This window comes from Siphateles boraxobius, unplaced genomic scaffold, assembly GCF_051911475.1.
Source record: "Siphateles boraxobius isolate OS27281-9 unplaced genomic scaffold, OSU_SipBor_1 5, whole genome shotgun sequence".
NCBI classification, from domain to species: domain Eukaryota; kingdom Metazoa; phylum Chordata; class Actinopteri; order Cypriniformes; family Leuciscidae; genus Siphateles; species Siphateles boraxobius.
In genome coordinates, this window is record NW_027509141.1 from 18,382,032 (window position 1) to 18,397,734 (window position 15,703).

The 15,703-nt window shown below is 43.9% G+C and overlaps 1 protein-coding gene across 1 annotated transcript in view; it reads left to right on the top strand.

The window, feature by feature from the left end:
- The window catches only part of naaladl2 (N-acetylated alpha-linked acidic dipeptidase like 2), a 406,458-nt gene that overhangs the window by 123,997 nt on the left and 266,758 nt on the right, over positions 1–15,703 (top strand).

The window sequence follows — 15,703 nt, forward strand, 5'->3', positions numbered from 1 at the left end:
GCTCTAGGTACAACCTGCTTTTCCCAAACCACTTTTATCAATTTCCACAGAATTCGTAGAACTCCTGAAGCACTCTTGTACACTCTGTACGGAACTCCATTAGGCCCTGGAGATGATGAAGCCCTTTCCTTTCTCACAACCTGCTCTATCTCTTTCCACTTAGGTGCACAGACCTCCATTTGGTATTCTGGTGGATTGACAGGTGGGATGTCTGACGGAATAGACATAGGCTTATGCCTTTTTGCATCTGTATGTGTTTCCTCCAAATATCTCTCTAGCTCAACCCTAGATGCTTTTAAAGTGCCATTCTTCTCACTGGTGAATAACTTCTTTGCGAATTTGAATGGATCTTTATAGAAATTAGCCCTCGCACGCTCCTTCTTTTTTTTGTAGCGCTCAGCTCTGCGTAATGTTGCAAGCTTATCTTTTATGGCCCTTTGTAAGAGATTGAGTCCCTCCTTCTGACTTTGTTCCGCTCTTTTCCATTGCTTCCTCAGCTGTCTCCTTTCTCTAACTAACCCTTCAATTTTCTGCTGCCGTCTAGACAATCCAGGAGTAGTTTGTACTTTTTCCTTCCTTTTTTCCACACCAAACCTCTCACTTCCATATGCGTAAATGATGTCCCCAAATTTATCCAGCTTCTTTTCAACTGTACCAGTTAATCTTTCTAATGCAAAGCATAGATCTGTGTTTACCATGTCCCATGCAGTTTTCTCACAAGCTCTTGGCCATCTAACTCCAGGCCTATGCCCGTTGAGGTTCTTTTCTCTCTTATGCTGGTTAGTCTGACCGGGTTCACAAGAATCAATGTGTTCATCACTAACTGTGCAAACCCTCCTCTCCTCTATGACAGGGGTGCTGATATCCTGCGAACTGTGGTTTGCTTCCTGTCGCTGGATTTCATTCGACTGACTTGACTGACTTCGTAAGAAGTACTGATCAATGCGAGGCCCTTGTCCCTTCTCCCTCAAGCATTTCATTTTCCCTTGATGAATCTTCAAACCCCTGACCGTTGTCGCCTTGCTCCAGCCACAGACACAAGCTTGGAGTTCAATGGCTTTGCTAACTGCAGAACCTGAACTAGTCTTTTGTGAAGTACTCTCTATACTCATATCCGTTTCCATTCCAAAGTCGTTAACCATGTTGTCCACCATTGAGTCATCTTCCGCCCCTGCTCTCGCAGACTCTAGGGGTATTTTCCTCTTTAATTTTTCAGAAGCCTTGGGCAGGTGTCTCCAGCATCCTGTAAACACAGAGCTGGATACTGCCGACAAGGGTAGCTAACCCTTACCAGCCCCATTGGGGTCTCTTTCCTCCTGTCAGCTGTCTCTCCAGGCTGTCACAAGGTCTTTCCCTTGTTGCCAGCAGCACTATTCACCGCAGTCACTGGACGTATCCAGATCTTCATGATTTCCATTACACGAGAGTAGATGTTAAAACTTCATGCTGATTTGTACTCGGCTTTCACCAAGATAATCACCAACTAAGACGTAGCTTTACAGTAACCTATGCTTCTCCATCCATTCTTTCCATCTGGTGACGTGAATTTTCTGTCTGGTGTTAATACAGTGTATTGCGCGTCAGCACACACAACGGCTGCAACCACAGTGTGCTCCCCCCATAACATTTGTAACTACATTTTTCAATTTATTTTTCATAAAAGTCGTCATTGTCCATATCTGATAATATGTTGACACACAACTAAATATTATCACATTATTATTTTGACAAAAAAAAGGCTTAAGTCTAGTCCCAGACTAAAATGCATGTCGAGCTGTTTGAACTGAAAGCATAAAAAGCATCTTAAAATATGTCAGTGCCTTTGTTTTATCTCAAGATGCACACCAGTAATGTTTTTTTATTTTTCTAAAACATGTATATGAAACCAGGCCAATATGTCATTTAAAATTACGAAGCACAATATTTTCATATTAAATATATATATATATATATATATATATATATATATATATATATATATATATATATATATATATATATATATATATAAATATACATATATACATTTTAGTATATATATTATATATATATATATATATATATATATATATATATATATATATATATATATATATATTAGGGCTGTCAGTTAAACGCGTTATTAACGGAGTTAACGCAAACCCATTTTAACGGCGTTAATTTTTTTATCGCGCGATTAACGGTCTTTTTGGCCTAGCAAACTTTGTAGTTTTTTTTCACATGCTTTTGCAATAGGACGCGGCATGGACGTTTTGAAAGCGCAAGCGGATCTAGCTAGACCGGAAACAAAACAACAGGCACGCCGCACACACTTGTTTGGGCTTGCGAGCCGGATGCGCGAGCGCGAATCTCTCTGCTCGCGCGTGGAATATAATGTGCCGAGCACGAATCTCTCTGCTCGAGTCGCGCGCTCTCAGATACACGCTGCTCTTGTTAGAATTTTCTCTGGGCTCGCTCAGACAATATGTGCCTGCACTTAAAACGTGTTCAGTGCAATCGCGAATCTCTCCTCTTCCCCAGCTAACAATTTTAGGTTATAAGAACGTTTTCATAACGTTCCCATTAAGTTATAAAAACGTTATTTCTGAATGTTATAGGAACGTTCAAAACGTCCAGTTTTGAGTGGATGACGAGCGCGAGACTCCGAAATGGATGCCAATAAGATTCTGAATGGAACGTTTACTTTTTAAAAGTTGCCAAATGGTTCCATTGACGAGACCAAAGTGATCTGTGTGTTTTGTCGTTGTGAACTGAGCTATCATCATCGCAGCACGTCCAGTCTGAAATACCACTTGATGATGGCCAAACACACACACACACACACACAGCTCATGCGAATTCTCCGCCCCCTCGTCAATATCAGGACCTCGTCAGTATTTCTTTCACCCTTTTATTGATGGACAGTGTTACGTTGTGTGAGAGATTATTTGCTCCAAGTAAGAATGTTTTAGTGTGAAATTGAACACAATATATGCCAATGTTGTTTTCAATAAAAAACATCTGCACAAAGCAAGCCGATCCACTTTTCCATGTTGATAAGAGCATTAAAATGAGAAAAAATAATGGGACAAAAAGAAATCAAGAGACATTTAGAATAGATAAAAATGTGCGATTAAATGCGATTAATCGCGAGTTAACTATGACATTAATGCGATTAATCGCGATTAAATATTTTAATCGTTTGACAGCACTAATATATATATATATATGTGTGTGTGTGTGTGTGTGTGTGTATATTTAATATGAAAATATTGTGCTTAAATATATATATATATATATTAGTGCTGTGCGTTAAACGCGTTATTAACGGTGTTAACGCAAACACATTTTAACGGCGTCAATTTTTTTATCGCGAGATTAACGCTCTTTTTGGCCTAGCAAACAACACCACACCGGATAGCTAGACCGGAAACAAAACAACAGCTACGCCGCACGTACTTGTTTGGGCTTGCGCGCCGGCCAAAGAGTAGTAGGCTAACGGTACGTTTTGAGTGGATGGCGCGAGCGCGAGACGCCGATCTAGAGACGTGCACTCTCAACGCAGTAGAGTGCGGCGCGGGACTAGATTTGATGGCCGAGGGCGAGGGCGGGCTCGAGCGGTAATGCAGCTCACTCTGTGTGCGGATACGGGAGAATAAAACGATTCGCGGGACTCCCGCAAACTAGAAATATCTATGAATAAAACATAAAAACTAATACATTTTTATTCATATGTTGCAGAAAAGCAACAAGAACAACTAAAACAAAATAGAAACGATTTACAGGCCAGAGTTTCTTTTTATAACATGTTTGCAGCGTTGAGGGATGTAGCCAATCACAGACATATGAAGAAGCATCAGAAGCATTTAAAATAGACTCCCCTCACCGCTCAAAACAGACTTTTTGTTCAGTGCTGAATTCTGTAAGCTGGCAAATCCTCAAATTATAACAAACAAAGTGTATATATTATGAAAGATGCATTGTAATGTGCAGTCAGCTTCACTGATAATAACAGATGTGTGAGATTGCGATGAACTGATGTCAGCTTTTTAGGAATTATTAAGGGAGCGCACTTTGCGCGCATTCAGTCATGCCAAACCATGCACTCAGTAGCCTGCTTGCTTTTATGTTATAACAGTGGTTTGTGTGTTAATGCTTTAATAACAAATAATTTATCAGGAGCATTTATGCTGATGTGTATGGTGGCGACACGTAGGCGAAAGTATTTGGAGGTAGCCTACAAAAAAAAGAGTGTATTTGCAGGCGGGAGCGGGACAAAAATGTTGCGGGCGGGAGAAAGTAACATAGAAAATAGTTGAGAACGTCAGTTATAACGACCCACGTATTAAAAAAATTGACGGGTTTAAATCGGGCTTGGGCTCATAATTACAGTTTATGTGTCGGGCCGGGCTCGGACACAATGCGCACGGGCTCGGGTCGGGCTTGATTTTTTGGGCCCGATCTAAGCTCTACAATGGATGACTTCAGACAGAAGCACATGAATACCACAGCTAAGAACAAACTTAATGCTGATCCACTTTTCCATGTTGATAAGAGCATTAAAATTAGAAAAAATAATGAGACAAATAGAAATCAAGGGACATTTAGAATAGATAAAAATGTGCGATTAATCGCGAGTTAACTATGGCATTAATGCGATTAATCGCGATTAAATATTTTAATCGTTTGACAGCACTAATATATATATATATATATATATATATATATATATATATATATATATATATATATATTTATGTGAATATGTATTTTATTTAGTTCTGAGCTACATCTTTACATCTGAGCACTTTAACCAGCATTTGTATAAATTCACTCTAACATGTCTAAGGTGACAAAATATTATTATTATTTATTTATTGTTTACAACAATTAGAATATTATATTAATATAATAGGTAACACTTTATTTTACAGTGTCCTTGTTACATATATTACATGTACTTACCGTGGTAAAAAGAGTAAATTATGCTTAATTACATCCAACTAACCCTCAACCAAAACCTAATCCTACCCTAACCCTATAGTAAGTACATGTAGTTAATTATTATTACTCAATACTTAAATATATAATTACACTGTAACAATGACACCTTAAAATAAAGTGTAACCATATAATATTATAGTTTATCAATTGTCAGACAGTTAAACTGACAATTATGTTGAGTAAATTTGTGTAAATTCCATCTGCAAATCAACACCACCTATAATTGCGTGTCAACATGTTTCATTCTCAAGATAGAACAATTTTATTATTGTGTGACAAAAGTATGAATGATTACATGTTTTCCACTGCATAATGATTGCATGTAAAATGGGAATGTAATAAGAGTATATTTCTGACATGCATTTGTCAGAACTTTAGCCTGCAGTTGCATATCCTAAGATTCAGCCACGCTATGTTTTTTTTGATGTGCCACCCTATGATTTTTAATTATTGTCCCCATTTGGCCGCCCCATAAAACATTTCCTGGAGGTGCCACTGACAGACACACTCTAACTTGTATAGCCATTGTGCTGGGGCTGAAAATCATCCCTTTTCAGTCACATTCAATTATGTTGAAGCAGAAATTCTGTACTCATGCCATTTGTACTTCCAAAAAATATGCTCTGCCAAAGCCTCCATTTTCTTTTGGCTTGTGACCGTGTTTATTTCTTCGATTCTGGCCTAATTTGCACATCAAAGGTGAGTGCGGGGGAAGAACAGTTCCAGTAAAACGAGATTAGCCTAAAATCCCATGAAGAAGAAGTGTGTTTCCCACTGTTTGGGTCTCTCTAATGGTGCTCTTTATCTCCTGTTGACACTCACTCTTAATTGCTGGACGTAATTGATAGAGCCGGCCTCTGGATACGCATTCTTATCCAGGACTGCTTAGATCTAGGGTCCTAGAGGTAGGTGAGATTTAGGAGCGTGCCATTCAGGGAGTCCAGCTGAGTCTCTGTGAAGACAGTGATGCCAGCTTCATCTTGGGTCAGGTTCATCATTTTAATCCCAACCCCAGTCATTAGGGATAAAAGCAATTAGAAAAGAAGAGCATTGTAGGTAGAGATGCTGGGGCTGTCCCAATATCCACACCTGTGGTCTTTGCAACTGACCACTTGTTTACTTATATGGCCATATTTGTTGCAAATGTTCAAGTGGGCGTAAAGACCACAACGTTTTATCATCTGATGGGACACATTGTCTGATTTACACGTGGTTCTTTTCAATACTTTGCACTTTAAAATACACTTCTAAATGAGGATTTAGTAGTCCTTATGTAACAGATGACACAATGTAATTGTTGTGCTTCTAACAAAGTGATTAAAAAGCAGTTGCAAATATTTTACAAATAACACACTCATTTCTGAAAGAATAAAATGTGTAACACTAAGTTTTACTGGTCTCACTTTATAAGTGGCTTTAAGTACTATGTACTTACATTGAAATAAATAATTTGATACAATGGCCTTATTGTGTACATATATGTTTTTACATACTTATATTTTGTAAATACCTGCATGTAATTACAGCTGTATTTATTCGTTTGTGTAATGACTTAAGTAATAAAAGACAATAATGTATCCAGTCATATAAAAAGTGATTTTTCCCACATATTTAAATCACTGGCCCTTGAATTTACTTGTACTGCATCTTCTGTGTATGAGTTAGCACATTCTACTCTTTTTGGAGGACAGTGAAAAACATAATACCACACTAGAGAATAGAATCTGTTTTGGGTCTCAGCCAAATTGAATTTATATATGCAATCATCCATTAATCAGTGCAACTTAAGTCATATTATCATTGCTGGTGGGATGCCAGTCACTGATGAAACAGAACAAAGGGCTGCTTTTAGAAATCATTATATCACTCTAAAATGTGGAATAGACACTCATAAAAACTACGGTTGAGGTTATGGGGGCATGTTAAAAGGATGTATCGCATCTTAATGAAATGTATACAGAAACTTTGAGAAAATGTGATTGTAAGCTAAACTAACCATCAACTGATGGTCTTAATAATGTGTATTTCTGAATGTTTTTTTCTGAAGAAAACTTCAGGTTCCCTTTCAGTCGATAACGTCGGACGTAGTCGACGCGACTGAAATGGGATCACGCTAGGGAGCCTATCATCTTCGATTACTATTGAACGAGCCAATGGAATTTGGCGTGCGTGATTTGCATCACACACTCCGCCCCCGCGGCGCGGGTATAAATACGGAAGTGGATGCACGCACTAGTTGCCTTTCGCTTCGGAGCCGTTCGTCTTTGATGTCTCTGAAGAGTGCTGTTGTGTTCAACGAGCGAGTGTGTCGGTGTTCTTGCGGGAAGACCTCTCCAGTGTTGGTGTTCTACAGCGTGGTGCAGCGGTGATCGCGAGCTTCTCAGCTCTCAACTGCTGTTTTAACAGCATCAAATTTCTACTGTTTGTTTGTGTGTTGACGGTTGGTTAGAGGGCGAGAAGTGAGTGCTTCACTGTTAGTTGAAAGACTATTCAGTGTTTGCCGCGGTCATTCCCTGTGTGCTCCGGCACTGGTGACGGTCCCATTTCCTAAAAGAGCAACACGGGTGTGAGTGCGTCTTTTTCAAGATGCCATTCCATCCGTGCATTTCTGGGTGCGGTCTGGCACTATCCCCTTCTGACGGTCACGAAAGTTGTGTCGCATGTTTGGGCTTACAGCATGCTGAGGCAGCTTTCATGGATGAGGCATGTTCTCACTGCGGGAACATGTCCATCTCGGTGTTGAGATCTAGACTCGCCTTCGTTAAAAGCGTTGGTGCAGTCCCCACCTCTGGGCCCCGCCCCTGTTCTTCCTCTGGGTTACCTTCCCAGAGGAGGACTGGGGTGCCGTCCAAGCTGGGTGATCTGAGGATCACAGTGAGGGGTAATCCGCCCGGCCACGCCCCGTGGGTCCCTCACTCCTCTTTCACACCGCAACCGGTGGAGCTCCCCATTGATCCCGCTGGTCCCTCTGTAATGGACGGGCCAGCCGTGTCATTTGGGGCCCCTCCAGGGGATACGTTGTCAATCGCAGCATCGGAGGGGGAGCTGAACTCTGGAGATGATGACTCGGCTGCACTGCCTCCCTCCGGGAGACCAGTGTTGCCCGAGCCAGATCCAGAGATGTCAGCTATGCTGAAAAAGGCCGCCGAGGCGGTAGGGCTCGTGTGGAACCCTCCACCGTGTCCCGAGCCGTCTCGGTTGGATGATTGGTATATCGGGGCGGGCCGTACTGGTTCTCAGTCCGCCGCCCCGGTTCCTTTCTTTCCTGAAGTGCATGAGGAGCTTACGAGGGCATGGATGGCACCTTTCTCTGCCAGAAACCGCCTGAGTAGCTCCTCCCCCCTCACTACCCTTGATGGGGGAGCGGTGAAGGGTTACGAGGCTATTCCTCCGGTGGAGCGGGCCGTTGCGATGCAGTTGTGCCCAACGGCGGCCGCTTCCTGGAGAGGTGATCCTCGTCACCCCTCTAAAGCCTGTAAGTTCTCGTCCGCTCTTACGGGCAAGGCTTACAAAGCTTGTGGGCAAGCCGCTTCCTCCTTGCATGCCATGGCGTTGCTCCAGGTCCACCAGGCCCAGGCACTCATGAACATGCACGAGGGTAGTTCGGACCCTGAGCTCATGGGTGAGCTCCGCACTGCAACTGACCTCGCCCTCCGGGCGGCGAAGGTTGCAGCTCGCGCGGTGGGTTCGGCGATGTTCACACTAGTGGTCCAGGAGCGCCATCTCTGGCTCAACCTGGCCGATATGAGAGATGCGGACAAGGTTCGGTTCCTGGACTCTCCCATTTCCCAGGTTGGGTTATTCGGCGACGCTGTGGAGAACTTTGCCCAACAGTTCTCTACAGCTCAGAAGCAGACGGAGGCCATCCGGCACATCCTGCCTCGGAGGGACGCTGCTGCCTTCACCCGCCCCCCGAGGTCAGATCCTCCGCCTGCTCGTCGCCGAGGGCGTCCGCCTGCAGCCGCCTCAGCTCCCGCCGGACCACCGCAGCAGCCTTCACCCAGGTTCCGGCGCGGAGCCGGCCGCGGAAGGGGCGCCCAGCCCGCTCCAGGCGCTGCCAAGCCAGGTGGTAAGCTCCAGCGCAAAAGAAAACGCTGAACCTGGACGGGCTCTCAGGGATGGAAGAGTTGCTTGTGGAGTGGTCGCCGATCCACTCCCTCTGGCTGGTTGGAGGGCCAGCTGGAGTTTTTTGTTATGTGTGTGTCTGTTCCGCCGCTGGCCCCTATAAAAACGGGGTCAGCGGTACCCACATATTCAGAAAAAGAGCAATTTTTCTATTCCTGAGTCCCAAGTGGGCCAGTATGGCGGATGTGACCCTGTATAATAGCCTTACATCCCCCAGCTTCCCTTGGTCGCCAACAGGCAGCTTGGGGCGTTCGAGGACCCGGTCATCCGCCTTCTCACGTCCCCTGCCGCTAGTGGAGACAGGTAAGTGTTGCACTGCACACTAACACCACTATCTCTACTTTGCTGCCCCACCTCAGGCTCGGCTACCCCGCTCAAGTCAGTGATAGTAACATCACATTAGGTGTTGGGCAGACGTGCTCCTGAAAATTCAGTGATATTCTTCACACCAAGTGTTGAGCAGTGCTCCTGACTTGTGTGTGCTTATCTTATCCTGCTGGCGAAGGATTTGATATAGCCGCTCCTCCAGCCGGTACGAAGGCCAGTTGTAAACTCGTTCTTCGTGCTACTAGGTGGTGGGTCGTGACCATCTTGGCCCAAGATTGGTCTGCAGCTTTGACCTGAAGGACACGTGGTGTCCTTCCCCTCGAGTGCTCCAGAGCCCGTTGGGTCTTCAGGTCAACTGGAAGAGAGTAATCTCGCCCACGGGCTGAGTATCTCTTTTTCAGTTTTGGAGAGGTACTCGGTCCAACACGTCTCTCCAGTGAGAATGTGTTCAGCTGGTGCTGAAGTGAGAAAGGGTCCCACTGAAAAGATTCAGAGGCTCCTGGGGTATACGATAGCGCAGCCTAAGTTGGCTTCCTCCGTATGTGACCGCTTCAGCGCTAGCTTTACGATCGAGTCCCGAGGTGACCGTGGCAGAGCAGCTCACCCTGTGTGACTATAGTTCATCCCGGTCTGCTGCCAAACCCTCCTCAGCAGAGGGGCCATGTACAAAGGGCGTGTTTTAACGGGGGCCTGGGCGACCCCCGACTACACGGGCATTCGTGCCTCGAGTTGTTAGACATTGCGGGTGTCACAAACTCTCCCGTCACCTCCTCCTTGGAGTCAGACGCTTCTGAGGGCGCCTTGTTCCACCCCTCCCGCTTACTCAATCGTGCCGCCATCGAGCCTCACGACAGTTATAGCCAGGGCAAGTGGAGACTCCATCCCCTGGGTCCGCTGGGTCTTGACCATTCCGGGGCCGCTCAATTGCCCCCCCCGGTTTTATTTTTCCGCCAGTGTTTGGGTAAACCGAGCGGACTACCCTTGGACAAACACTGGGTCCCAGCTGTCCCAGGGGCCCGCAGAATACGTTTAACCCCAGTGAGCCTTCTAAGAAGTGACGGCGACTCAGGGTCGCCTTGCGCTGCTCAAGTCAGTGAGATCATCACACTTCATGTTGAGCAGAGTTGCTCCTGAAACTCAGTGAAGTTCATCGCACTCAGGTGTTGAGCAGCAATGCTCCTGTAGCTCAGTGAGTCCATCACAGGTAGCGCAGTGAATTCATCACACGCAGTGCTGAGCAGAAATGCTCCTGGTGCTCAGTGAAGTTCCTCGCACTCAAGTGTTGAGCAGTAATGCTCCTGAAGCTCAGTGAGTTTATCACACTCAGGTGTTGAGCAGTAATGCTCCTGAAGCTCAGTGAACTTGTCACACTCAAGTGCTGAGCAGAAATGCTCCTGTCGTTCAGTGAAATTCTTCGCACTCAAGTGTTGAGCAGAAATGCTCCTGAAGCTCAGTGAGGGAATGCTCCTGAAGTTCAGTGAACTGTCACACTCAAGTGCTGAGCAGAAATGCTCCTGTCGCTCAGTGAGGTTCTTCGTACTCAAGTGTTGAGCAGAAATGCTCCTGAAGCTCGGTGAGTTTATCACACTCAGGTGTTGAGCAGGAATGCTCCTGAAGCTCAGTGAACTTGTCACACCCAAGTGCTGAGCAGAAAATGCTCCTGAAGCCCAGTGATCTTCACATGTTGTGTTGAGCAATGCTCCTGTCTTTTGCGCCCGTCACTTGCACCTACGTGCCAAGTCAGGAGAGGAACAGGTCGTCATAGTTGCCCCTTATTGGCCCAACTAGACCTGGCTCCCATCAACAGCCTTCCTGACTTCCACGGAAAACTCTTCAGGGGCGGGGCACGATGGCACACGCGTTCTTCCCCCGGGGATTCCGGGCGGTCTTACATCTGAACGCGGAGGTTCAGGTGGCTATCACAAGAATGTGTGATAGTTACCATCACTTCTGCGAGCACCCCCTAGAATGGGGTAGCGTGCTTACGCCTTTAGAAGTGGAACCTAGTCGTTGAGTGCGTCTTCTCTCCAGAGGAGATCCTGAAAGCTTTCGATCACTTCAGTGCTCTCTTTCCTGCAAAATGGGTTGCAGTAGGCTGTTTTCCTAAATCACCCTCAAAATGATGTTGCCTCGGTGTTTAAACGACGCTCATCGGGTTGCAGAAGTATGCAGAAGCACGTTCTGATCGTCAGGTTCCTGAGGAGCTGTGACGTCCCTGAGTCCTCTGATCCTATTGGTCCAGCCGTGGGAGTTCCTGATTGGTTTTTCCTCATGCTAATTGCTAATTAGTTAGAGCATATAAAGAGCGCGGTGCCTTCTTAAGGGAGGACACTCTTTGGAGAAACTCTCCTCAGGAGTGGCTCCTCCGGGTATTTGTCTTACACATGTAGCGTCAAAGATATTATTGTTTGTTAACCTGTTGTTTTTCTTTATCCCTAGACTTCTGTTTATTTTTGTTTCCGATTGTATGTTTAATGTAATAAAACTCTTTTGAATTGCAACGTGCTGTTTGAATCCTCTTTTGTGTTGCGGCCTGCTACTAGCGGGTCGTAACATAAAATTGGGGGCTCGTCCGGGATGCTGCATGTGTAAGTAAATACATAGTGTTTAAGGTGTTCACTCTTTTTGAATGAGTAGACTTCAGGTAGTTAGAGTGTTCTCAGCTGGGTTTAAAACTCTTCCGTCGAGGCACTGTTTGTTATTTTTTTTGTTATTTTGCCTTTCTTATTTTTGAAGGTTATTCTGGACGGGGGTTTTAAATCTCTGTTGGGGGTACGCTTCAGGCTTTTGGTTTAAAATGCCAATTGTCCTTGAGCTCAGCATTTAAATACCGCCCCGAGTCCGGTACACCTTTGAAGACTAGGTAGGTTTAGTTAGTGTTGTCTATAGTTAGGAACTGGAGTCTCTCATTTTCATTTAGGGTGACACTTTTTGTTTTCTGCATCTGCATATTTTGTATGTCTGCTGATTATGAAGATAATTTGAGATGACTTGTGGTAAGTCTTTGTTTATCTCATAACGAAAGTGCGGATTCTAACTGGAGCATGTGTGGGTGACAATACCAGGCGAAGTGGCTGATGGGATTTGTAGTCCTAGTGCTCTAGTTTAGCGGCGTCTCACGTGTGCGGTTGTATTGTTGTGTTTCTCTTCTGCCTCTTTTAACAGAAATGTCGTCGGTGATCGAGGATTTCTTCTCATTTCCTTCGGAAATCTTACTGGAGAGATGCACGAAGGAAGAGTTGTTGCAGATTGCCGAGCGCTTTGATGTGGAGGTAACGAGTAATGATAAGAAGCTGAAAGACACGTTGGTGAAAGTTGTGAAAAATGCACTTTTTGAGCGGGGTGTTTTAGAGGTAAGAGCTCAAGATATTGATCCTGAAGAGTCTTTAACCTCTCCTCTTTATGCTGCCGATCGAAATGTGAAATTTAGTGAGATGTCTTTGCAAGAGAAACAGTTATGTGTGGATGCGGAAAAATTACGTGCTGAGCGTGACGCTTGTGCACTGAAAGAAAGTGATCTTGAAATGAGAAAACTAGAGTTACAACAGAAACTAGAGTTACGTAAACTGGAGTTACAATCTGAAAGGGAGGAAAGAGATTTTCAGTTGAGGAAAATGGAATTAGAGTTGCATGCACAAACAGTTGAAACTCCACGTCATGCATCGTCTGTGGAAACTGTGTTAACTGCACCGGGTTTTGACGTTTACAAAAACATTAGACTTGTACCGCTGTTTTCAGAGAAGGAAGTAGAGAAGTATTTTCAACATTTTGAGCGTGTTGCAGAGTCTTTAAGATGGCCAAAAGAATTTTGGACCTTACTATTGCAATGTGTTTTAGTAGGAAGAGCACAGGATGTTTATTCAGCGTTGACTATGGAACAAAGTGGTGATTATGAAATTGTTAAGTCTGCTATTTTGCATGCTTATGAACTGGCACCCGAAGCATACCGCCAGAAATTTAGAAGTCACTTTAGGGCTGAAAACTGTACATATCTTGAGTTTGCTAGAGAGAAAGAGAATTTGTTTGACCGCTGGTGTACCTCAGTAAAAGTAACCACCAAGGAACAGCTTAGAGAACTGATTCTTTTAGAGGAGTTTAAAAACTGTGTTCCAAATGCTGTTGCTATGTACCTCAATGAGCATAAAGTGAGTAAAATGTCCGATGCTGCTCTTATGGCAGATGAGTTTGTTCTTACTCATAAAATTTCTGTCAATAACTTCAATGATTTGAGCAGGCCTAAGTTGAGTGTTAATGGTAGATCTAAACAGATGGTTTCACGCCAGAATACTGTGTCAAATAGTTTTGATAACACTTCACGTTTGAAAGCTGAGATGGTTTGTTTCTACTGTAAGAAGGTAGGACATAAAATTGCAGACTGTTTCGCTCTCAAAAAGAAAGAGAAGGGTGTTAAACCTGTGGGTTTAATATCTACATCGAATGTGAATCATATTTCTGCTCGATTTAATGAACAGGTTGAACGGGTAGATATTACTGAGAAGGAGAATGGGGAAAATTGTGTTGATTTTGCACCATTTCTCACTGAAGGAACCGTGGCTTTGCCTAATTCAGAGAAGACTGTACCTGTACGCATCTTACGAGATACTGGGGCGGGGCAATCCTTTTTGTTAGAAGGACTTTTGCCGTTGTCTGAACGTACTGATACGGGAACTCAAGTACTGGTTAGAGGACTTGAGATGGGGTTCATGGAAGTTCCTCTGCACCGCATCCATCTTGATTCTAAACTTGTGTCAGGTGAGGTGGTAGTTGGAGTTCGTGCTATGCTTCCTGTCTCAGGTGTCACTTTCATACTTGGCAATGATTTAGCCGGGGGAAATGTTTGGGAAAAGTCTGACGCTGATGTTCCACCTGTAGTGATTTCTGTTGTTGAGAAATTAGATGGATCTTCTGACTGTCCTAATCTATATCCTGCATGTGCAGTAACTAGAGCGATGGCTAAGAAAAGTATGCCAGATGAAAACATTCTCTGTGATACTTTTATTGTTTCTGAAAATTCTTTTCAGCCAGAATTAAATACTGTGTATACGGAGGTGGAAGATGTGATTCCAGTGCATGATTCACATGCTGTTGATAACAATAAGACTAATAAGTCTGATACAGTGTCTGAATGTCCATTTATCTGTGAGGAACATGTTAACACATCTTGCTCTTTATCTTCGCTTTATAGTGTGACTCGAGATGATCTTATCAAAGCACAGCAGGCGGATGATACTCTGCAAGAATTGTTTTCTTTAGTTCGTGACGGAGAAGACAAGACTTCATCTCCTTTCTATTTTCTTCGAGATGGATTGCTTTATAGACAACAACCTATGAGCTTTGACTTTTCACTCGATCCTAGAATTCAAATTGTGGTTCCACTTAATTTCCGTCAAGACCTCTTACAATTATCACATCAGGGCATGGCTGGTCATATGGGGGTACGGAAGACCTATGATAGAGTGTTAAGAAAATTTTATTGGCCTAGGTGTAAGCGAGATGTGATTAATTATATCCGAACCTGTCATACTTGTCAGATGACAGGTAAGCCGAATCAAAAGGTTCCATTAGCTCCCTTACAGCCTATTGCAGCAGTTACAACACCTTTTGCACACTTGACTGTTGATTGTGTTGGTCCGTTACCAAGATCTAAGGCTGGACATGCATATTTATTCACCGTAATGTGTCAGACTACACGTTATCCTGCAGCTTATCCTCTGAGATCAATCACTTCCAAAGCTATTTTAAAGGCTTTAACCAGTTTTATGTCAACTTTTGGCATTCCGGAAACTATTCAATCCGATCAGGGTTCAAATTTTATGTCCCGAAACTTTTCTAAGGTCATGCGACAACTTAAAGTTAAACATAATATATCGAGTGCTTATCATCCTCAAAGTCAAGGATGTCTGGAAAGATTCCATCAGACTCTTAAGTCACTGTTGAGGTCTTATTGTGTCGAACTTGACTGTGACTGGGAGGAAGGACTTCCTTGGATGCTGCTCGCTATTCGTGAGGTTGTACAGGAGAGCATAGGCTTTAGCCCTAATGAGTTGGTGTTTGGACACACTGTTAGGGGTCCTATTGCTGTCTTGGCAGATGAGTGGACTAATTTGGATCCTCCTGAGAATGTTTTAGATTATGTAAGTAGTTTCCGTTATCGACTTTACGAAGCTAGAGCTATTGCTCTGCGGAAGCTGGCTAAATCTCAGAGAAAGATGCAGAGATTGTTTGATCGCAAAGTGAAGTCCAGACATTTTCAAGCAGGTGATCAAGT